General features: G+C 40.7%; 1 long non-coding RNA gene across 3 annotated transcripts in view; it reads right to left on the bottom strand.

Annotated features, from left to right (window-relative positions):
- The window catches only part of LOC125924405 (uncharacterized), a 276,429-nt gene that overhangs the window by 157,712 nt on the left and 92,856 nt on the right, over positions 1 to 25,861 (bottom strand). For all 3 annotated transcript variants that reach the window (XR_007458391.1, XR_007458392.1, XR_007458394.1), the window contains exon 2: positions 19,882 to 20,010. This is a non-coding gene — a long non-coding RNA (uncharacterized LOC125924405). The remainder of the gene's footprint in view (positions 1 to 19,881; positions 20,011 to 25,861) is intronic.

The raw sequence follows: 25,861 nt of genomic DNA, 5'->3' as shown, positions 1-25,861 counted from the left end.
AGAGAGGGAGAGAGGGAGGGGGAGAGGGAGGGGGAGAGGGAGGGGGGGGAGAGAGAGAGAGAGAGAGAGAGAGGGAGAGAGAGAGAGAGGGAGAGAGAGGGAGAGAGAGGGAGAGAGAATCTTAAGCAGGCCCCATGCTGATGTGGGGCTTGATCCCACGACCCTGGGATCATGACCTGAGCTGAAATCAAGAGTCAGGTGCTTCACCGATTGAGCCACCCAGGTGCCCCTCCCCCTCTCTCTTTGGTGAGGTTTGTTGATGTGGTAAGCAGAATTCTAAAACGACCCCAAGATTCCTGCCCCCCTGGTGTACTCACACCTCCCATTTATTCAGCCAAACACTAACATACTACTGTGAAGGGATTTTGCAGATGTAAAAACAATCAACTGACGTTAAGATAAAGAGTATGAGGGTAGGCTTGCCCTAAACACATGAGCCATTTAAAAGCAGAGTTCTCTCCAGCTTGCAGTAGAAGAGAAAGTCAGAGATTCAAAGCACACAAATGATTTGACACACCATTGCTGGTTGGAAGATGGAAGGGGCTACACGGCAAAGAAGGAAACAGGCCACTAGAAGCTGAGAGCCAGCAAAATAAACCTAAGTCCTACAGTCACAAGGAACTGAATTCTGCCAACAGCAAGAATAAGATCAGAAGAGATTTTTCTCCCCTAGATCCTGGAGATGAAAATTCACTTAATCTCAACCTTGTGGTACCCTGGGCAGAGGAATCAGCCATATCAGCTGGACTTCTGACCTAGAGAATGTGAGCTAATTAATGGGGTTGTGTTAAGCCACTGATTTTGTAGTAATCTGTCACACAGCAGTGGACAACTTATACAAGTGGTCTGAATGGCTCTAGAGCCCAAAGTTTCCCTGAGTCCTCTGGCCTCTGAGTAAGTCTGGTTCATCTCTCTAGGCTGAGAGAAGGAAAGAGTAATAGTAATAACTCTAATCACTCAAGCTAAACATATATGTATTGCACACACCCACACACATCCCTACTCACCGGCTTTAATCTCAATATATCATGATATCATGACCCGAGCCAAAGTCGGACGCTCAACTGACTGAGCCACCGGGTCGCCCCTAATCTCAATATATCAGGATAGCTAAGGCAAATTATACCTGGAGCAAATGCCCTTATTTTCCTTCTTGCAGCCAGCATGCCATTTCCTCAGCAAGTATTTGCTGAATAATTATTATATGCTGGGCTCTAGAAGAGACCGCAGGGACGGAACCCAGGTACAGTTCTTCAAAGAGATCACTGAACAGTGCAAGTAAGCAGTGAGACAAGGGCATTACAGAGAAAGGAATGTGACCCAGTCCCAGGAATCCAAAGGCTTCCAAGAGCAAATAGTTTCTAAGCTGAAATGTGAGGAATTACTTGCTCAACATTGACGTGAAGGGAAGCAAATGTTTCCAGGAAGCAAGAATATTACATGCAGACTACCAAGAGTGATGAAGGCCAGAGCTCTCTAGAAGGGCCATGCAGCATTTATCCTGACTGGAGCATGCCTCGGGGGAGGGGCAAGAAGAGACACTGCAGAGAGAAGCAGAGATGGGATGGTAGAGTGAAATCCTCTCTAATGAATTAGGAATTCTTCCTGAAGTCAAGGGAAATCCATGAAGACTTATGAGCAAACAAGCAGTAGTATCTGCCTCGTTTAACCAAAGATCAATCACTCTGCTGGGATGTACAGACTGGTTTGATGAGGGACACTCAGCACTGGAGACAATAAGTCATTCTGTTAATTCAAGTGAAGTTGACAAAAGGATAGTGCTCTGAACTAAGGCAGTGCCAGTGGATGGCAAGAACAGAGATTTGAGAATTGCTAATTTCAGGTTTTCAAGACTTGGATAGGTACAAGAAGGGAGGGATAATGGAGTTGAGGGCAACTTTCAGATATCTGGCTTGGGAAGTGGGTTGGGTAGAAATGCCAATCAATGATAAGGGCACCTTAGACAAGGAAACCATTTGTGCACGGCGGGGGAGGGGGGGAGGGGGGAGTAGGTGGAAGGTTTGGTTTTGGTCATGTTGGACTTTTAGATGTTCGTGGGATATATGCAGTAGGGAGCTATTTATGTGGTGAGTTTGGTAGAGCCATATGTGACTCCATAACCTCCTGTTTTTAATGGGTGTAAACACTAAAAGCATGGATTCCTTAGATGCATCACAAATTTCTTAAAAATTTTTTTTCTTAAATTCTCCCTCCAGGAAATCGAATTTGGTTAAGTTTCTAGGGAAACACAACTGATGAAAACTGGCGTATCATTTGCACTGCCATCATAATTAGTCTTCCCCTTTCCCTTTAGGTGGATGGATGGAGAGCACAATCACTGGACATTCAAAGGGAGAGAACACAGAAAGCATTCAGAATGCAGCAAGTCTCAAAGAGAGTTGATCAATGCGTAAGACATGGTTTCCTTTCATTAAACCTATTTTTTCATGTTGTTAAATAGTTAATAAGAACACCTGTTACTTATACTGTGAAATTAAAATGGAGAGATAGAAGATAAGTGGGAGAATCAAGTCCACCTTAGAAAATAAGCAGTCTCATTAAAGAAGTGCTCATTCGTGTCCGCTGTCTTGCGTCTTGTAAAAATAAAAGCAACATCATTTCATGGTTTAGTAAAAGAGTGACCAGGAAGGAATATCTTCCATTGGAAACATTCTACCTAGGTTTCATTTTATGTATTCATTTACTGAACAAATGTTAACGCTTGAAGTAATTAGTAAACAATGATAAGTAGAGGCAGAGTATCACAAGAAATAAAATCTTGGATGCTAGGATTGCAGAGACCTGGGTTTGCATTCTAGTCAAAATACTTGCTAGATATGCCAACTTGGACAAGATGTATATTCATTCCGAAGATGGGTTTTCTCACACCTAAACTGGAGGATAATAGAACTCATCTCATACAACCAATGTCAGCATTCAGTGAAATAATGCGTGGAAAGAACTTTGTCTGACATTAGCTACATACATTATCACATTTATTATCATTCCTGTATTCATTCCAATATGAAGGGCTTCTGACATCTGTTATTAACCTCCAGAGCTGTGCTCCCTTTGGTAGCCCATATACTAACCTCTAGGGCTAATAATCAATAATTCTAGAACACCATGGAGATTAAACGTTTGCAGTGTGTGCAAACAGAAGATAATGCATACAAAAGAATATATATAACATTTTTAATTTAACATAATTTAATTTTAATAACACTTACAGATATATGAAATTTTATATATAACATTTCAATAATATATATAACATTTTTACTATGTGCCAGGCATATGGTCCAAGTGCTTCTCTTCCATTTATCTATACAACAGTGGGTATGAAATTGGGTTGTAAACAGCCATTCAATCTCAAGTCACACTGAACCACCCTAATGTGATGAACATCCAAATGAACTACCTTATGTATCAATATATGTATGTATGTATGTATGTATGTATGTACGTATGATTTATGTGTATTATTTTCAACTGTTAAACTTATCAGCCATTACGTGGTTGAATCTCCAACACCTGACCTTGGGCTTCTATGATGCCTAGCATGCGTGTTAAATCAACAAACCAAGAAATTTATTGGAAGAACAGCAACCCAAACATTTCACAGAGCTCTAAAGTGACATATCTAATTCTATGTAGTTTTTAAAATGTATATAAAACAGTGACATCAAAATAGTCCCCAAGCCTTAATCGATGACCGTTCTACTATAGCTAACATTCACTGAATGCTTTACCACAGGCAGGCACTTTGACAAGCATTTTATATGCATTTAATCCTCAAAACCACTTTCTGAATTGGGAATGGTTTTTATTGCTCTCATGATAAAACTGAGATTTAAGAAAGCCAAATCTACCACACTTGTGGTGAGAGATAAGGATTGAGCCAGGACTCCAACACGATTCGACCTAAATCCAAAGCCCCTTCTTCTAAAAGTCACTCAGCTCTTCTCCATTCCTCTCCTATGTTTAAATGTGTATAATTTTTATAAATTATTCATTTAGCATTAACTTTTTGGCCTGAACATTACTTTCAGAATCTCTGAGAAATGAATTGGCCAGGTTAGAAAAGTAAGAGCAAGAAGGAGAAACAAAGATGGGGGAAATTAGTGGGATCAGAGAAGAGCCTTGAGCTGGCCCAGAAGGGCATTTGGGCCGACATCGTCCCCCGCCTGCCCAGTGCCCAGAGCACCTTCCTTCGTTGCCAAAAGGATCTATGATGTGCTCACTCCTGGGTGATTAACCATTAACAGTTAAATCCAACTATTAACATCTTCTGCTCTATTTCCCTTGCCACTTGAGTACCTGTGGTTTAAAGTTTAGCCTGTGAAATATAAGAAGCCTCTGGGATTTCCAAAAAAAGACTTTGTTTTCCTGATAAAAAAAGAAAGTCATGGCTGCTCCTTTCCACCATCTTAACTTGAATACAGAAACGAGGTTTGGAGCTACAGATATCACCTGAGCCCGTGAGAGAAAAGCCAAGTAAAACATAGTTGAACCTTGACATAATTGAACCATTGAACTAGCACAAGTTTCTGGTTACATGAGAAAACCGCTATTAGTCAAAATTCTTGTTGTTGCTTGGATCCAAAGACATGTCTAGCTGATAAAGTTATACCAGCTATGGATAAATACAGAGATGGCAATATTGGTAGTAGGAGACTTCATAAGGTGTTTAATGAGTTTTATTTTGTTTGTTTTTCCTGCCCTATTGAAATGACTTTTCCAGCTATGGGGCTATGTTCCTTGAGAGATGAAAGTTAGCTCCTTAAATGACCCAGAGCAGATATTTCCAGCTTTGTAGTTTGAGGACAAAACTATGCCATTAAAAAAACCACATAGGTAAATACTTCAGAGCCCTGAATGATAGGAGAACCAACCAAGGGCTTTGTGGAACATGGACTCTGGCTCTTCATGTGGGTCTAATTCACTGCCCCCTGGTACCACAGCATGTAACAGGCACAATAGTTTCAGTGCAATGGACCCAGCTCATAAAGTTTCCATTTCCATTAGGAGTTTTCATAATATAAAACTGGACGCCCCAGCAACACATTTGCTGTCTATAAGTGTTAAAACTGTGGTTAAAGCTGAATATTAGCAGCATTTCACACTTGTGTTGTCATCTGGATTATATAACAATGTGTGGAGTTTATAAACAGCAACTGCTCATTTTTGTGGTTGGCGTTTTACTGGATGTGCCTAAGAGCCATCTGACTAAATAAGTCAGAAATAAGTCAGAAGCAATGAGATTGAGCATAAGGGAGCAGTGACATTCTTTGACACATGCGAAACCAAGTCCTGCAGGAACTCACAAAACAGAAGGCTACTAGGAAAGTCTCCATACCCCCAAGCTATGGCCAAAACACCCCAAAAATATAAATGTGAGTTTTCTTGTAGATTGGCTCTTCCTTCCGAGAGTATCTTACAAATACTCTACTCCCCCATTTTGCTCCAAGAACACTGTTACCCCATAATACTTCAACACTGGATAGTGGTGCTGTCTAAAGGTAAATCACTTTTGGAAGGTACATATCGAGTAATCAAAGTAACTGTCATAAAAAAAAATCATTGTTGTATGTATCGATTCCCGAGAACAGAGCATTTTACTTCCGTCCCACAAATGACCTATTACTTCATGGAATGATGGAATATTTTTAGAGATATTTTTTGCAACACTAGTGCTGAGGATCGAAGTGAATATAATCGTCTAAGACTATGTCCCAGAGATCATTTATGGAACTTGAAAGGCAAAAGCAGTTCACCAGGGAGATGAAAAAAGCTAAGTAAAGCCACCCAAAATTGTACAAGGATAACACCTTTAGGGAAGAGCTAGGGGTGGTAGGACGTTAGCTATGTATGAGTGAGGAGTCCTACATGCTACTGAACATACTGTTTTGACAGAAATATACAGTTGACTCTTAACAATGTGGGGTTAGGGGCACCCCACACATACATCATTGAAAATCCATGTATAACTTTTGACTCCCCGCAAACTTTCCTAAGAGCCGACTGGTGACTGGAAGTCTTGCTGATAACATTCAACAGTTTGAATAACATACAGTCTGTTTATTATATGCACTATATACTATATTCTTACAACATAAGTAAGCTAGAGAAAAGAAAATGTTATTAGGAAAATCATAAGGAGGGGTACCTGAGTGGCTCAGTTGTTTAAGTGTCTGACTTCAGCTCAGGTCGTGTTCTTGCAGTTCGTGAGTTCAAGCCCTGCATCGGGCTCTGTCCTGACAGCTTGGAGCCTGGAGTCTGCTTTGGATTCTGTGTCTCCCTCTCTCTCCCCCTCCCCCAGTCCATGTTCTGTCTCTGTCTCTGTCTCTCTTTCTCAAAAATAAATAAATGTTAGAAAAATTTAAAAAATAATAAAATTTTAAAAAAGAAAATCATCAGGAAAATATATTTATAATACTGTACTGTATTTATCAAAAATAATCTACATATAAGCAGGCTGGTGCAGTTCAAATATGTGCTATTCAAGGGTCAACTGTACTCATTAGAGCCTCTTGCAAAATAAATAATATATATTTATATCTGTATCTATATCTATGTCTATACCTATATCTATATCTATATTTATATTTATAAATGTATTGGTGCATAAATCAGCAAATATTCACTCAACGCCTAACAACTACATTAGATTTTGCAAGAAGAAGACTAGAGAGGTCCTTCCATCATTGCTTTTGGACTGTGGTTCTTTTAATACAACTGAGGAGTCAATGTGCAAAGTCAAAAAGAGACATAAGCAACAGAAGCCAGTCAAAAGATACTCTGTTGGAGCATGGGATAAAAAAGCAAATGCAATGATTTAATTCATATGCGTTAGTCAGGCTTTATTGGATAACTGTGATAACATTTATTGATAACACTTATATTTGGGGTTAGAATGAAAGATAAGAATTTGTTACTGAAAACCCCCTCTAAAATGTTCAAGTCAAATGTTCCATTAATTTAAACGGAACAACTTTTAAAGCATCCTTAGACCCCCAAATTAGTACCCATTTATATCAATACAACCCTGAAATGTATTAAATGGACCTGATTATTAAAAAAAAAAAAAAAAAAAAAAAAAAAGAAGGAAGAATAAGGTACGGCTGCCCTCAGGGCATTCACAGTATGCGACAGAGAAAGTCTTACTGCTTTAGTTAGATCCTTGGGCTGCAACCCTTTTACATCTCTTCTCTGTGTCAAGTCTTATACTTAACTCATGGTTTCAAGGTTTCAGCTTCCTCATAACATTTGTTTATCCTGTCTTCTCATAATTCTGACTCTGTACCCATACCCTAGCCCCCACCCCAATATGTCTCCATCCTGATTCTACTTCGCGGCTTCCTCTATACATAATACTCCACTGCCTATCGTGTCACCCCCACGTAACCTGTACTAAATTCCAAAGAGAGGATACTTATTGGCCACAGCCGTGTTTTCAGGACAGGACATACTGGAGGCTGCATATATCCTATGGCTTAGCACTCCCTGGATAACTGCCCTCCCTGGTCTCAGGGCTCTGACTGGGCCAGATACCATAACTGATATGGTTAATACAAATGTGGTGTCTGAGGAACCAGTGGGATTTCCAAGTAGCTGGAAGTCCAGGAGTTGGTGAACTTTCTGTAAAGGGCCAGACAGTAAATATTTTAGGTTTTACAGACCAAGAAGCAACATTCTGGATACTTATAGAACAACTTCTATAACTTAAATGACAATTTATGTAATTCAGAGTACTATATAACAACCATTTTAAAACATAACAGCATGTTTAGTTTGCAGGTTATAGGCCATAAAAGTAAAATAGGCAGAAGGCCAGATTTGGCCCATGGGCTATCATTTGCCAAACCCTGGCCTACCTTAAGGTGTGGTACTGGGGGGGAGTCTGGGTGGCTCAGGCTGTTGAGCATCCAACTTTGGGTCAGGTCATGATCTCACGGTTCATGGGTTCGGGCCCCACGTCAGGCTCCGTGCTGACGGCTCAGAGCCTGGAGCCTGCTTCCGATTCTGTGTCTCCCTCTCTCTCTCTGCCCCTCCCCCGCTTGTGTTCTGTCTCTCCTTCTCGCTCTCAAAAGTAAATAAACATTAAAAAAAGATGTGATACTGGAAAACACATATTTTACTTCTCAGGATAGAAATCAGGAGTCATTCTTTCCGAGGTGATAGGCAGCCTCACTGAGCTCTACCATTCACAGAGTCCACACTCCCCATCTGTACTTGGGCTGTACTTGCTATCCGAAGGAACTGTTGGATTGGGTTCGCCTGGAAGCTGGCCCTGGGACAAGGATGTGAGAACAAGCAGTTTATTTGAGAGGTGATACTTGTAGGGAAGTGGGGAAGTGATTAAAGAAAGCAGGCAGGTTTTGAAGGATATGCTCTAAAGCCAGTTATGACTGTAGAGACCTAGAGCTTAGTCCCTCTGCGAGCCCTACGAGTCAGCATAGAATTCACACCTCAGAGTCCCCTCATTGTAGGTGAAAGAGCTTGGGTATTTATTCACGATCTCCCATCAGCCACCGGTTGGGGAGCTCCCAACATTATTTCTCTAACTCTGCTACCCTGCCTGACGTTCAGACAGTCAAGAGCTTCAGCTAAAGAGATTTATAATTTCTATGCAGGAGTGATATAAAAAGGATAGGATGAAATGATTCACTTGTATGAGACTGTTTTTCAATAAAACATCTCATTTTCGACCTATTTGCCCAGCCTACATTTGATGCCAAAAAGCATAGACTTGGATAAAACATTGTCTGCCTTCTATGCAGGGTGATGGGCTTTGTTACTTAACCTGACGGATGGTCTTGTTAAGCTTTCTCCTCAAGTTTCTTTTTCTTTTTACGTTTTTCATCTTGTTTTCTCTCCTATAAAATGGGTTAATATCCCCTTGAAAAATCACCTAGTTTTTTTGAGGATGAAATGTGATATTAAAAACCATATGTATAAATCTGGCACATTGTAGACACCCAAGAAATGTTATTCCACTTTTTTCTTCCCACCCACTTATCCTAGAGGACTTCCATTATTTTCCTTTCCATCCGTGATTAGGAATCCTTTTGTGAACCAGAGACTAGAAATCTTGCACTGATTGGAATATGGCAGCCATTCAACAGCTCCCCTGTCTGCTCTCACTAAGTTCATCTGACCCAATGGGAATGGAGAATCTCAGACTGCTTCATGGGTCACTCTGGAAAATTCCAAATTGAAACTTTCTTGAGAAAAGAGACATTACCTCAGAACTTCCACATGCAGCTATTATGGAGTTTCTGTTTATGTGAATGGATATTTTCACCAGATATTGGAAAAATGCTAAAGCTCAGATCCAGTGCAATAAAGGCAACCCACTTAGCCATTAGCTCATGGTATTATGAAAAATATAGTTGAAATTAGACAAATGCTCCACCAGGAATTATGGCCAGAACAAATTATCACTTCAAAAAAAAGGAGATAAAGGAACAACAGATTGCTATCATTTTCCTTCTTGCCCAGGCCTTTGAAAAATAGACTAGAAGTCTCAAATGAATACCTTAAACTCCAAATGACCACTGAGAGATTAAGGAAGCCTTGTGTCTTATTGGATGGATGAATGAGTATACGGGATATATTTTTTTTTTTTCTGTGAATAAATCAATGGAACAGTAAGTGAGGACAGCTTCGGAATGCTTCTTGAAGCATGGGCATTTGAAGAAGACAATGAAGGACAAAGTGAAGTTTGGGGACAGGATGTTTTTGATTGAAAGGAAAGTACAGAGAAAGGCACAAAGAGAGCAGGGAGTACTATTTCCTCTCCCATATGAAGAACCTCCTCACTGTCACATTCCAACCGGAAGAAGCAAGACTGTTTTCCAGATAGAAATCAAAAAACCAAAAAGAAAGTTCTTAAATCTTGTTTCTCCTAACATTTTCTTATTTATTAATGTATTATTCATTTCTTTTTAAAGACATATTTACTTTGGATAAAAATAATGAGCATAGGGGGCGTCTGCGTGGCTCAGCTGGTTAAGAGTCCGACTCTTGATTTCGGCTCAGCCATGGTCTCCCAGTTCATGAGATCAAGCTGGTTCAAGAGATCGAGCCCTGTGTCAGACTCTGTGCTGACAGTGAGGAGCCTGCTTGGGATTCTCCCTCTCCCTCTCTCTCTGCCCCTCCCCTGCTCATACTCTCTCTCTCTCAAAATAAACATTAAAAAAAAACAATGAGCATATACTTGACTTTAAGCTAGCATAATTCCGTAACTTAATACAACAATGCCTCCGCTATTCTTGTCCAGATAAACTCACATTTATGTAATTAATACCAAAGTGTAGATACTATTTGATATTCCTCTTAGACTTTATTTTGTAAATGTTTTACCATACCTTTATAATTATTATATTTAATTATTCATGATATTCCATTCAATGAGGGAATCATAATTTATTTAGCTGGACCACTCAAATGTTTCAATGTTTTTGTTATTGTACATAAATGTCAAAGAATATCTCTATTAATAGGGGCTTTTTATTTCACTTGGTTTCTTTCTGGAGGATAAATTCCCATGAGTGACACTGTTAGATCAAAGGATGATATTATCTTCATCGTGGTTCTTGATACATATTGCTAATTGTAGTTACAGGACAATTACCAGCTGCACACCAAACCAGGGTACTAATTTCACTGAACTCTGCCTGTACTGGGTACTACCGTTTTTTTTTTTTAATTGTTGAATAATTTAGCAGGTATACAAATAATCTGAAGAATCTTAACTTTAATGAACTATTCAACGACTACGAAATAAGTCTACACCGGGGTTGTGGTGATAACTCGTTTAACAAATACTTGTCGAACACCGTGTTCTCACTTCATGGATTAAGAACAAAAGGGAAAGATAGGCACGAGGAGAGAAGCAACCGAGACTCTGGACACATAAGGCCTCTGGACCCTGGTTAGGATTTTTACGTTAATTTCACTGCTGTGGGGAGCCACTGCATTTGATCCCTGTCCATCAGGAGCTTTAAAAAAAATATTAATGAAGAGATTAGATCAAGGGCTGGTCCCCATTGCCCTAAGAAGTCTGCCCCTAACCCCACGCCTACCACTGTGCACAGATCAGAGTGCCACAACCGATCCTTGGAGATACTACTCTCCTTCTCCAAAAAGAAGGGAGAGCATTAAGGACCCTCCCACACCACCTGAAGCAGTGCTAGGAGCTCGACATATCCTATATCATTTTATCCTAACAGGAGTCCTGTAAAGCCAGCCCCACTTTTACAAATGAGGAAAATGAGGCTCAGTGCACTCATTTTGAGAAGACCTTCTGTTTATCTTTCTTACTAAGGGAATGCTTCACAAGATTGGCCCATCAGGTGAACTGGTCACCACCTACGTCGTTCACCCCTCTTATGTGCATTTAGAACTTCCAAAGGAGACTGGGTGGATCCGAGAGGAGTAAATCCACAGAACTAGGAATCTGTCAGACTGGAAGTCCAAATCTATACCGTCTCCTATGACTTTGAACTAGCCACCTCCACTCCCTGGATCTCAATTCCTCAAATATGCAGGGCAAAGATGGGGAGATAAACCAGAGGATCTCCAGGGATCATGCCTGTTTTAATGATCTGTAACAAAACCTTCCCAGCAGACTGCACAACCAGCAAGGAACAAGGCAGAGAGCTGTTTCTCCCCAGAAATGTGATTCTACAGTTTCAGTTCCTGGAACAACTGAAGAGTGTGGTAATAGAATCCATGGAGAGAGACTTTATGTGGCTAATATTCCAAAGCTTTCTAAGTGCAGTAATAAACAGAGCACATCTTGGTGACACAGAAATTATGAGGCACAGACCATAATAATAACTCATGTCTGCTTCTATTCACCAGAATAGACAAGAGACGCTTCCACTCCCAAGACACCAGAGCAAAAGAGAAAGAAGTAATTCCATTAGTTGCCACCACATATATTTTGCTTTATACTACTTTTTTTTTTTTGCCACCCACTAAAGGAAACCCAATAATCTGCAGAAGGTGCCTTATGTCTAGGAGTAAGTGGTGGTTAATTAACTGAATCATATGAAGCTAGAATCATACGAAGCTAGACATCATACTTTCCATGCTGGCAAGCAAAACTCCTATTTACTAGACATCCTTGGTTGACAGTAATATACAATCGATAACCGGGAGGCAACTCTGAATACAAAATAGCAAAAGATTGCCCAAATTCTGAAAGTTTCAAGAAAACTAGGTGATCACATTAGCCAAACTTACTTTCTTCTGTCCTGCATCTCAACACTCCCGCCCCTGAGATAATTCTTGGGAGATTTTTATCTAACTTCTGCTGAATACACCAACAGACATGGAACTTGATTACTTTATGGTTTGGGATTCACCCCATTCGATGTTGCGTGACAGTTCCAATTATCAGAGTGAGCTATGCCACCTTGGTCCTGTTGGACTCAGGCAGGAAGCATTTATTCTTTGACTGTGTGACTATTCAAGGCCATGGAATGGGCCTGGAACATCTTCTCAGTCTTCTTTTCCCCATGTGAAGTATGTGCAACCCCTCCCCCATTCCTGGCTGAACAAATCTCGGATCCTGTCTCCATCTCATTTATATTTCCCGAAGTGGTACCACTTGCCCACTGCACCCTCTAAAAGAAGACGCACTACACTTGACATCTCCAATGTGGGTTGTGTCACAGAAAACGACTGGACTTATCACCTCTCTTAATCTGTGCACTCAATCTCTATTAACTTCACCTAAGCATGATTTGCCTTTTTTTTCAGGAACTTTTGGCTTGTGTTTAGTCCTGTCATCAATGCGTGAGCTTTGCTCTCTCTCCAAGGCACTAACAAGTAGGGGTATATTGAGAATCAAATACTCAGGGTCACTATAATGTATGACAGAATACAGCCTCTTGACAAAAATCATAAATCAGCCTAGACTGTATTTTGGCCATGCCCTTCTTTTGTGCTGCCCTTGCCCTCCTGTGTCTCCTCCAACCCAACACACTTCTCCCCAAAGGTGGCATACTGTAATGGTTAAGAGCTTGGCCTGTGGAGCCAGCCTGCCCAAGGGTCACATCCCAGCTCTGACATTTGCCGGCTCTGTAGCTTTCTGAAACTCACTTAATATCTTTGTGTCTTGTGTATAAAATAATAATAGGGCCTCCCTCATTGTGTTCTTACGAGAATTTAATGATTTAATGTATGTAAACCACTTAGGACAAATAGCGTGGCAAATAGTGCTGCCCGTACTGAAACCCTGGCATGGAATTAGGGACAATCAGGCCTGGGGGACAGGACACCAAGGGTATAGTAATCCACGCTCTAGTAACCTATATCACCTTAGGTTTGTCATGTTCTTTTTCAGACCTTCAATTTCTCCATCTATAAAATCGGGAAATCCGACATGATGCTTATGGTCCTTTCTGGCTCTTTCAATTATCAAACTATGATTGTCTACAAGTCTTTAGCCACTGACGTGGGTGGAGAAGCATCCACAGCCTTAATGGTAGGTGACAAAAGCTGAGATCTGACTCCTCTTGTAGGTATTGCTTTTATCATCCAAACAAATAAAATGTAAAGGCAAAATGTTTTGTAATTATGGAAGGCAACTTTGGGAAGACTTCTAAGGACAGTGGCGTCTTTTCAGAACCTCCTTACATTACATCACATCACACAGGGAGACTTCTCACTCCACAAGTTGCTGTCATTGGTAACATGGGAAAGTATTGTTAAGAACAGCCTGGGCAGTTGGGGATGAAAGACTCTGTCATTTGGAGGACTGAAATAGAGAAAAGAATAAACTTTTCATAGAAATCCTTGGCTTTGCACGGGCCTTTGAAAACCCACATTGTAAACACAGTGGAAAAGGCAATACATCATGGCAGAAGGCCAGAGGTCTGCTTCAGCTACAAAACCAACACAGCACTTAATTAACCTTGGCTATATGATGAACCGACCAGAGATACAGCCTCTTACTTGGCCCAATGGGATAACAGTGCTCTCCCTTGACCTCCTCACAGAACTGCAAGAGATTATGAATGTGAAGACAGGGAAGGTGACTCAGTTGCAACACGGTTAGTGACCCTGAGGTTCCCGATCCTCCAAGGCCAGAGTCCTACAGCCTCGTTCGTCCCTTATTTCCAGAAGCGAGATAAAAAGATTTGGCACTCTCCATATTTTTATTCTCCCTGCTCAATGCCCTTACCTGGCTTCCTTGACATCTATAGCTCACCTATTCACTATCATTCAGCGTGTGGCTAGGAACGCCTTTATGATCTGACCATCTCGTCTCCTCAGCTTCATCTCTCACGCACCTGCTTTAAAGGCTAAGATCTAGTCGACTGATCGTCTAATTTCGTGAACATTCTTCAAAATTTTCCCCTTATTTTTATACCGTTTCTTCTGTTCACTAAATTTTAAGGCCTGTGAGTGCAGAAATATGTTTATGTTTATTTCTCTTCACTCAGGAGGGTCTGAAAGATCAAACTGTCAAGGGTCTACATGGATGAGAGACCTACTAATTCTGGAAAGGACTCTCAGTACCTGACCCTCATTCCTTCTTTCATTCAATGAGTGCTCATTCTAGGTGACAGAGTCTCAATGGAGAACAAAAGCCATTCTGTGATCACCTTGAGATATGTAGCTTATACTTACCACTAATGATAATCTCACCTATTTGTCCTCCCAAACTTAACTATCGCCTTTATTCTAAAAGACTTCATGAGAATTAGACTTACTTGGGTGAATGAAATCCCACAAAGTGTAGGTGTTCCAGAGTGAAAACCTAGCTGAAATTAGCGGTTACCACGATATTATTAGACTGCCTTTTAGTGTCATTTTTCTTGATTGCAATATGCCATCTGGCAAAGTATGGCATTTATTGGAATAAACTCTAGTCATCAAGAATCAATCAGCGATTACTTGGGAGGACTGAAATGAGGATGTGGGAAATCCCCAGAGCCACAAGGCTTTCTGCTTCTCCTCCTGGGAAGACCCTGGTAATGGCATTGTTCCTGTCCCCCTCAGCGTAGGCTGCTCCTGCACACTCATCACTACCTCCTTCTGCTTTAACATCCAGTGATTAATTACCCCAGGGCCATGAGAGAGTCAGAAAATAATACAACACTGAATTGGAAAAGCCATTACCCTCTTTATAGGAATCAAAGCAACACTGTGAGGGATCAGGTTTCACAGAAGTGGATATCAGATTAGTCACAAAATTTGCTTGAATTAGCCAAACGCAGATCACGGGTTAAATTTCTGAAAAGAAAGATAAGAGTTTTGGACCCATTTCTGTAATTCTCCTAAGCAAGACAGCTTGTAGTTAAATCGGTTCATGGAATGTCAGAGTATATGGACCACTTAGTTTTAGACACAGGACAACATACTCGACTCACTGGAACTAAACATCATCATCGTGTTTAAAGTCCTGGCTCGTCCACTTACCAACTGTGTATCTTTGGTGATCTACTTGATTTCTCTGGGCCTCGGGTTCTGCAAAAAGGGGGTAGTGATAACAGCCACCAAACAGGGCTAATGTGAAGATGAAATTATGTTATCAGTGCCTGGCACACAGTGCCTGTTAACATTAGTTCCCTGGTGTTCGCCAAATTTAAATCCTTCTCATTTACAGAAGGTCAACATGAGATAGTGCAGGTTGAAAAACACATCTACGTATCTTCAACAACTGTGTTTTATATTGTTTATTAAATAAATACCAGACCCATCCTCCCCTCACCCCAGTCCCATGTAACTCACTGATTGCTTCTCTGAACATTGATTCCTTATCTGGAAAAGGAATTTCTTCTTATTCCTATAAGAAGTCTCTCAAAAGATTATTGTGAAGACTTCCCGAAGTAGGCCATAGAAAGGACTTAATGGGTGTCCGGGGGGACAGATGCAGGGGGACAGGTGCAGAGGCGGGCAGTACTGAATGCCATGACAAGTACTAATTAATATTGGCTGTTATGCCGATAGAAGGCCTCAGTATTAATGTTTCTGATTCTTATCAATTACGTCTTCTCAAATATAAATGTGAGTGTCACTGGCAATGTGAAGCAGTGCCTGCTGATGATTTTTGGAGGTCTTCCCGGTACCAAAAAGCAAAAATCAAAAGATATCAAAATCACTGGCTGTTTATGGCCACGGCCCAGGTAGGTGCTTGAGACGCTGGTTCCCGGAGTTCAACTTATTAAATATTTGTATGCTACAGGGTTGGGAATAAAGAGTAGAGGAAACGAGCTCCTAACCTCCATGAATTCACATGGAGAATAGAAATAATAGTAGAATAGAATAGAATAATACAATAGTAAAAAGAAATAAATACATTAGGGGCACCTGGGTGGCTCAGTCGGTTAAGCATCCAACTCTTGATTTAGGCTCAGGTCATGATCTCATGGTTCGTGAGTTCAAGCTCCACATCGGGCTCTGTGCTAACAGCATGGAATCTGTTTGGGATTCTCTCTCCCTCCCTTTCTCTCTGTCCCTCCCCTGCTTTCTCAATCTCTCTCTCTCTCTCTCTCTCTCTCTCTCACTCTCTCTCTCTCAAAATAAATAAACTTAAAAAAATCACGTTGCAAAACAAAATGAAAGCAATAAACATATTAAAACACAATCTCTTTCCCCTTTTCCATCACTTAGGAAAAAAAAAATTAGATATCCATGGAAAACTATAAAGTTCCCAGAATCATGGGAAAGGACTGATTTGTCTGTAGCCATGGTAACAGGTAACCATCAGAACTGCTTTTAAAACCCGTTGAATTTATCAACAACTCCCCTCAATGGACCTACTTGGTCAAGCCAGTCAATCAGTGGCAGTCCCTGGCTTTGGAAAGACAGCTTATGAGGAAGTGACTCAGTCAAAGAAACACACACCTGAGCGTCAGTCAACAGCAGTCTCCCCCAGATAACCTCCCTTATGCAGATGTCCGTGTACTTATACCTCTAAAACCACCTCCCAGCCCCGACAATACACTTCCCCAGCACCCGTAAGATGCACTGCCTGTAATGTTGAGGTCCACCGTGCCTCAGCAGAATGGATCTCCCTAATTGGGAGCAATAAATTCAGCCTTGTCTTGTAATTTGAGATAATAGTGAGTGATGATCTCCTGATCCTTTGACACCTACTACACATTTTATACAAAATTCATTCCAGACAGATCAGGATTAAAATTCATGTGAGAGGAGGGGTGCCTGGGTGGCTTGGTCAGTTGAGCATCCGACTCTTGATTTCGGCTCAGGTCAGGATCCCAGGGTTATAGGGTTGAGCCCTGTACCAGGCTCCACACTGAATGCTGAGGGTGGAGCTTGCTTAAGATCCAGTCTCTCTCTCTCTCTCCCTCTGCCCCTCTCCCCCACTCATGCTCTTTCTCTCTCTCTCAAATATATATACTTAAAACACATGTGAGTGTATATGTGTCTACGATCATAAAAGCATCAGAACAAAATATTTTCTTAAATATAGTTTTAAGATAGCAACGGTCTTTTTTTTAAAAAAAATATTTCTTTGAACGGCACCAAAGGCAGAAACTAAAGCAGGAAATACCAGTGGTAGAATTTAACTTCCGTAGGTTAAAATGACACAATAACATCCTTACTACTAAAATCTCCGCCGCCACCGACAGAAAACAACATTGCCAAGCAGCAACACCAAAATTAACAACGCCAGCAGCCATCAACTCCCATCATTACCACTGTTCTAAACAGAACTAAGAAGCAAACGACAGAAAGTAGGGAAACTATTTGTAATAACGATTAAAGCTCTCAATGTAGAGAAAGCTCTTAAAAAATCAGTAAGGAAAGAAGGAGAGGTGGATTTAGGAAGGTAAGAGGATACAAAGGTAACCACAGAAGAAAAGCGCCTGGTCGGCTCAGTTGATTAAGCGTCTCATTCTTGATTTCAGCTCAAGTCATGATCTCACAGATTGTGAGCTTCAGCTGTGAGTTGGGCTCTGCACTGACAACACGGAGCCTGCTTGGGATTCTCTCTCCCTCTCTGTCTCTCAAAATAAATAAATGAACAGTAAAAAAAATACAGAAATGCAAAAAGCAAGAAAAAAGGAAAGAAGAAAGTGGAGCAGATTAAAAAGAAAGCCGTAATTTAACAGTAGTCATAAAAATGTGTATTTTAAAAGATGGGCAATGCCTATCTTTTTTTATCAAAACTATTGAGAAAATACATTTTAATATGCATCTCGTGGAAAAGTAAATTGGTCTAATCTTCCTGAAAGGCTATTTGGAAATATAAATTAAATGCCATAAAAATATATGATTTATATCCTGCAATTCTACTTCTAGGAATTTATCCCAAGCAAATAATCAGAAAATAGCTAAACTATTTTCAAAAATATTTAGTGCAATATTGTTTGTAACAATGAAAAATGGAAATAACTCTAATATATATCAATGAAGGATTGCTTTAATAAAGTATTATATGTTCATGGAGGCAAAATGTAGACCACTCTGGAGTGCCTAAAAAAAAAAAAACCAGTGTAAATGTTCACTTATTGATATGGCAAAATGTATACAATACATTATTAAGTGAAGAGATTAGGTTGCAATTCTTTAAGTATCATATAAACTCATTTTTGTAAAATACAATTTACATGCACATATATTCATTGTCTCTTCCAACAACAACAACAACAACAACAACAACAAAACGTGTATCATCTGTTTTGTGTAAGGCACTGTTCTAACGATTGAAGATAGGCCAATAAACTATGCAGACACGGTCCCTAACATCATGGTGCCTACAGCATGGTGAAAATAATGTGAAGAGGTAAACGGGGCACCCCAAGACCGAGCGGCTATTATCTAACACCAGCACAACTATGAGGGCTTATTATCTTGTTCCTTTTTAATTTTAAAAACAACTTCTGAATTTTTGAAAATTGTTTCTCTTTCTTTTACACACTTACATAGTCAAGGGGCACCTGGGTGGCTCAGTCAGTTAAGTGTCCAACTTCAGCTCAGGTCATGATCTCATGGCTTGCGGGTTTGAGCCCCGTGTCAGGCTCTGTGCTGACAGCTCGGAGCCTGGAGCCTGCTTCAGATTCTGTGTCTCCCCCTCTCTCTGCCCCTCCCCAACTCGTATTCTGTCTCTGTCTCTCTCTCAAAAATAAGTAAACATTAAAAAAATTTAAAATAAAACACTTATATAGTCAAAACAAAGCCACTTTTTTTTAACTTTATTTTTTAAAATTTACATCCAAATTAGTTAGTATATAGGGAAGCAATGATTCCGCAGCAATTTCTTACTCAACACGTCTCTGGAGGCAAGGGAAACAAAAGCAAAAATGAACTACTGGGACCTCATCAAAATAAAAAGCTTCTGCACAGCGAAGGAAACAATCAGCAAAACTAAAAGGCAACCAACAGAATGGGAGAAGATATTTGCAAATGACATATCAGATAAAGGGTTAGTATCCCAAATCTACAAAGAACTTACCAAACTCAACACCCAAAAAACAAATAATCCAGTGAAGAAATGGGCAAAAGACATGAATAGACACTTCTCCAGAGAAGACATCCAGATGGCCAACCAACACGTGAAAAAATGTTCAACATCACTCATCATCAGGGAAATATAAAGCCATTTTCTTTTTAAGGAAGGAAAAGTAGCAACAGTTTTCATGACACCAAGTCATCCAGGCCTATAACCACTCAAATGCCCTGAGACAACCTGACTGGAGCATCTGTATATTCAACGTCCATTCCCTTTCCCCTTCTCTCTCCTCCCTCTCCTTTCTGTTCCTTCCCTTTTATTGTGTCATCCTCCTCCTCATATTAGTCATAAAAATCCTTGCCCTGGGACTATAACAAGCCATCAGTTTTAATAATAGATCACAAGCTGGTGGTGATTGGTCGCACCTCACCCTTACTTACCTCAGTAGCTGTCTTCATGCCAACCTTTGAACAGAGAAGTTCAGAACAGGGCAGCATTAACCAGGGAGGAAAGTGTTAACTTCAGGTCCAAAAAGCACTGTCTTTCTGAAAGTCAAGTTCCTTAAATGCCTGGAAGAATAAGGGAAAACCACTTAATTTTTATTAGATTTCTCCACTAAGGGATTGTTTTTATTCCTCCCTGCGGATACAGCTTCTTTTGCATACACACATGTATGAGCTCTCAAAACTGTACAAAGCTGTACAAAGCCCACTGACTTCGGGAAGTTTTTTTTATCTTTCCAAAGAGTTTCAGGACACATTCCTGCATGCATATTTGAAGGAGACGCTGCTCAGTGCTAGCCCCAAGCAGAGGATGGGACCCAGATTCCTATGCCAATGCAAAGCACAACAGGGCAAATTGAGATGCTGACCTGGAATGAGGGAGGGAGAAATTAACAAGATAATAAAGAAATGGGGCAAAATGAGAGCAGACCCAGCATAGGAAAAAGACAACAAACAGGAAGTGCTCAGAGAGCAGATACATTCTGTGCAGTTTCCAGCAAGCTTCAAGAGTTTGCTCTGGGTGAAGTAGGTGCTGATGATGTTAACAAGATTCTGTGGCCTCAGATCCAAGTTCATTAGAATCTATTGCTTCTGTCTGCTCACCCCTATGAAGCACCACTTTTCTGGCAAAGTTCACACTGTAATAGATGTGAATAATGCCGCATTGAGCATGGAGGTGCAGATACCTCTTCAAGATCATGATTTCATTCCCTTTAGATGTATGCCCAGAAGTGGGATTGCTGGATGCCCTCCCGTGTTCGCTGCAGTATTATTCACAATAACCAAGTCATGGAAACAGGGAAACAACCTAAGTATCCATCAACAAATGAACGGATAAAAAAACATGGCACACACACACGCACGCACGCACACACTGGAAAGTATGCAGGCATAAGAAGGAACTCCTGCCATTTGCTGCACACGGATGAACGTGGAGGGCATTATGCTAAATGAAATAAGAGAGAAAGACAAATACTGCATGATCTCACTTACATGTGGAATGTGAAAAAGCTGAACTCATAGAAACAGAGAGTAAAATGGTGGTTGCCAGGGGTGGGCGATGGGGGAAATGGGGAGACGTTGGCCACAGGGCACACAGACTTTCAGCTGTAACACGAATAAGTTCTGGGGATCTAATGCATAGCGTGGTGGCTATAGTTAACAATACTTAATTATGTATTTGAAAGTTGCTCAGAGAGTCTTTTCTTTTATTCTCAATTTAGCTAACACGCAGTGTAGTCTTGGCTTCAGGAATAGATTCCAGTGATTCATCACTTACTTATAACACCCAGTGCTCATCTCAACAAGTGCCCTGCTTAATGCTCATCCCCCATTTACCCCACCCCCATCAACCCTCAGTTTGTTCTCTGTATTTAAGAGTCTCTTATGGTTTGCCTCCCTCCCTGTGTTTTGTCTTATTTTTTCTGCCCTTCCCCTACGATCATCTGTTAAATTTCTCAAATTCCACATGAGTGAAATTGTATATCTTGCTCTGACTGATTTATTCGCTTAGCATAATACCCTCCAGTCCCATCCATGTTGTTGCAAATGGCAAGATTTCATACTTTTTCATCACCAAATAGTATTCCATTGTGCGTATATGTGTATATACAAATAAGTATATATATGTGTGTGTGTGTATAAGTGTATATATATGTGTGTATATATATAAGTATATATATAAGCGTATATATATATACATATATATGTATAAATAAGAATATATATGTATATATAAGAATGTATATACACATACATGTATATGTATATACATATGTACATATATATGTATATATACACATACATGTATATGTATACATGTACACATACATGTATATATATATATATACATAAACACACACACACTTTATCCACTCATCAGTTGATGGACATTTGGGCTCTTTCCATAATTTGTCTATTGTTGATAGCACTGCTATAAACACTGGGGTGCATGTGCCCCTTGGTGCCTCAAAGGAGTGCCTCAGCACTCCTGTATCCTTTGGATAAATTCCTAGTAGTGTAATTTCTGGGTCATAGGGTAATTCTATTTTTAATTTTTTGAGGAACCTCCACAGTGTTTTCCAGAGCAGCTGCACCAGTTTGCATTCCCACAAATAGTGCAAGAGGGTTCCCGTTTCTCCACATCCTTGCCATCATCTGTTTTTTCCTGAGTTGTTAATTTTAGTCACTCTGACTGATGTGAGGTGGTATCTCAATGTGGTTTTGATTTGTATTTTCCTGATGATGAGTGATGTTGAGCATCTTTTCATGTGTCTGTTGGCCATCTGGATGTCTTCTTTGGAAAAGTGATTATTCATGTCTTCTGTCCATTTCTTCACTGGATTATTTGTTTTTTCGGGTGTTGAGTTTGGTCTTTACAGATTTTGGTCAGAGAGTCTTCAATATTGTCACCACACACACATAAAAACAAAGGTAATTAGGTGAGGTGATTGACATGTTAACTAACTTTATTTATTGCAGCAATTATTTTGTAATATATGTGTGTATCAGATCATCACACTGTATATCTTAAACTTACATAATGTTATATTTCAATTACATATCTATAAAACTGGGAAAAAAGAAGACTCTATACTTCCCAAAAAAAGATGTCATATGTGGACATTGGTTCAGATCCTTGGTTTTGCATTGCTCACAATTTGGGATTGCTAATGTTAGGGGTGTACAAGAATGCCAGGACCACATGAGAATACCTTGAATAACACAGCAGTAACATCATTCCCCCCTCAGTTCTCCCAGTTGCTAAGAAGAAAGTATGAGTTGGGAACTAGTGCTATCTTACCTCTCTGTTATTTGCTAATCAATTTTTTTTTTTTTTTTTTTGGAGAGAGAGAGAGAGAGAGAGAGCACGCACTTGCATGCAGGAGGGGTAGAGAGAGGGAAAGAGAATCTTAAGCAGGCTCCACACCCAACCTGACACAGGGCTGGATCTCAGGACCATGAGATCATGACCCGAACTGAAACCAAGAGTCGGACACTTGACCAACTGAGCCACCCAGACACCCCGCTAATCATTTTTTAACAGTGTGCTTAACGCTCAGACTCTTCTAGCCGGGAACATCTTCTAGTTCGAACATACTGACTTTATTGATATTAGGTATGTATTTTTTTTTATGTCATACCTTCACAGAATAATTCTGGTCTTCTTTTCACAGTACTCTTATAAATATAAGGATATTTCTTTAAATAATAACTATTTAGGGGGACATGAAAATATGGCAAAACCCCTAAAAATGTCAGAAGAATGGCTCAATGTGGCAAAAAACAAAAATTTTACAAATTAAAAGAAAAACACTTCCCTGACCCTCCGCTCCTACCGATTTATGACCTCTGTCACCCTAGAAGAGTCTATCTCAAGCTGACCACTGACGTGCCTGTGGACTCTACTTGTTCCCAGCCTGCCCTGGGTCTGTGTGGAAGGATCACGGTCCCTTCAGGCCAGCTCACAGAAGCTCCTCCAGCTCCGGAGAGACTTATAACTGGAGTCCGCTTATTCCAGATGCCACAGGGCAAAGACAGAACCTCATCAGCCTAAATCACCAAGTGACCATGTGGAGGAAAACCCTCTGGTGAACTACATAGATGAATACTTTCATTTAGCTGCTCCGATCTGGGGGCCATTTACAGGTCTGCTTTCTTGGAAAGCGTCTGAGAACGAGGTTGGCGTGCGGGACACTAGTTGGGGAATGCTCTCCAAATAAACCTGTGGGACAAGGGGAAGAATCAGAACCGGGCGGTGAGAGCCGACGGGCTACCGTCCAGCCACCACGAGGGCGCAGCTGACTCACCAGAAGTTCTGAAGTTGTAATGATCTCTGACAGTTGTCCAAAATGGGAGATGGGGGGGGGGGGGGGGGGGGCACAGCTTTATGCCTTCAAACCAGTTAGTCAGTGAATGAAAGCTGCCCCCAGGAGGAAGTTGTGATGTTGGGTGAGGTGACTTCCAGCCAAGGGCAAATCCTGGAGAGGACTGACAGCTGAGGGCCATCAGCCGTGACCACTCCCAGCAGCTGGAAAAATAAGCTCTTCGGTCCTAAAAAGGGATCTGGGAAATGCATTAGCGTGTCCACCACCGGGCACAATCCAGTCAATTCTGACTTCTATTCAGAGGTTAAGCAACTTCTCCATGTCACAACACTGCACGTGGCAGAATGGGGATTCAAACCCACATCCTCCTGACTCCTAAATTTTAGCATTGTATTAAACTGTCTACCCATCTAAACGTACTCCTGGGCCCATCTTTTGTTTGGGGGCCAACTAGTGGGGCCGTTGCCATTTTATATGGAATTTTCTTAAGTGCTGTATTTATATCAAAACCTTCAGAGATGAGCACGTTCCTTATCATGCAGAAGGCAACCAGAGCTTAGAGAAGAGAAGCTGTAAGTCATGGTTGAATACTTAGTACATGAGATGTGGATCTTGGGGTGCTTTACTTTAAGACCTACATTTTATTCCTAAACACTGTGGGCCCAAACAGAAGCTTGAAATGAAAAGTTAACTAAGCTCAGGTCTCTGGGACCTGGCAGCTTATTCATTCCCCTCTGCATTACCACTGACATTCAGTTAGGAGGAGATGCTCCTTTCAGAAACCTCACAACTAGGGGTGCCTGGGTGGTTCGGTTGGTTAAGTGGCTGACTTGAGTTCAGGTCATGATCTCACCATTCGTGAGTTCGAGCCCCGAGACAGGCTCTGTGCTGACAGCTTGGAGCCTGGAGCCTCCTTCAGATTCTGTGTCTCCCTCTCTCTCTCTGTTCCTTTACCACTCACACTCTTTCTCTCTCTCTCAAAAATAAATAAACATTAAAATAATTTCAAAAACCCTCATTACTAAGACTTTTCCAGATCACACATTTCTTTAACTTTATGAATGTAGATGTTGGAGTGCCTAATCCCCTCCTGACATCCAAGAAAAAGAGCTTTCCTCCATTAGTGTGCCCATTAAGGTAGAGAGATCAAGACACCTGTTCTGTAGTCCTGATCCTACTACTCTCTGATGAACTTGGACAACTGGGTTTTCTTGACCTCAAAGATAAGGGAGTCAGACACCATATATAGGTTCTAAATGATATTTTCTTGTTCAGGTTCAATCTGTCAAGGATCCATGGAACCTGTACTATGTGCTAAGCACTGGACTGGGTCATATACATTGTGCCAAAGATTTTTTTAAGCTCCCTTGACCCCTCAGACAATTCTTCCCATTTGACAAGCAATAAATGGCTTATTCCAATTAGCAGAGATCCCCATGTGATCACCATGAGGAGGGAAACAAAATATCTGAGCCCAACAATTGCTCCCAATTTTTAGTCGGTTGTACTTTCCGGAATGCAGTATAAGAAAGAGCACCCAGAGAGAACATGACACTCCTCCTGGGTTGAAAAGATAGATGCTACAGTTCAAACAGGCCAGGGTGGCAAGAGAATTAAAACAGAAATTATTATAAAAAAGATATATTGAAAATTCCAATTTTTATTTGGATTATTCATTTGGGGGATGTTGAGTTTTATAAATTCTTTAGATTTTTTGGACACTACCCCTTATCAGATATGTCATTTGCAAATACCTTCTCCCATTCTGTAGGTTGCCTTTCAGTTTTGTTGATTGTTTCTTTCACTGTACCTAAGTTTTTTACTTTGAGGAAGTCCCAATAGTTAACATTTGCTTTTGTTTTCCTTGCCTGAGGAGATACACGCACTCCGATATTTACAGCAGCATTATCAACAATAGCCAGGCTGTGGAAACAGCCCAAGTGTCCATGGATAAACGATGAATGGATAAGGAAGACGTAGCAGATATACACAATGGATTATTACTCAGCCATAAAAAAGAATGAAATCTTGTCATTTGCAACAACATGGATTCATCTAGAGGGCATTATGCTAAGTGAAATAAGTCAGCC

Source organism: Panthera uncia, chromosome F2 (genome assembly GCF_023721935.1).
Source record: "Panthera uncia isolate 11264 chromosome F2, Puncia_PCG_1.0, whole genome shotgun sequence".
Classification (NCBI taxonomy): Eukaryota; Metazoa; Chordata; class Mammalia; order Carnivora; family Felidae; genus Panthera; species Panthera uncia.
The sequence above is the reverse complement of the archived record's forward strand: the minus strand, read 5'-3'. Positions and strand labels throughout refer to the sequence as shown.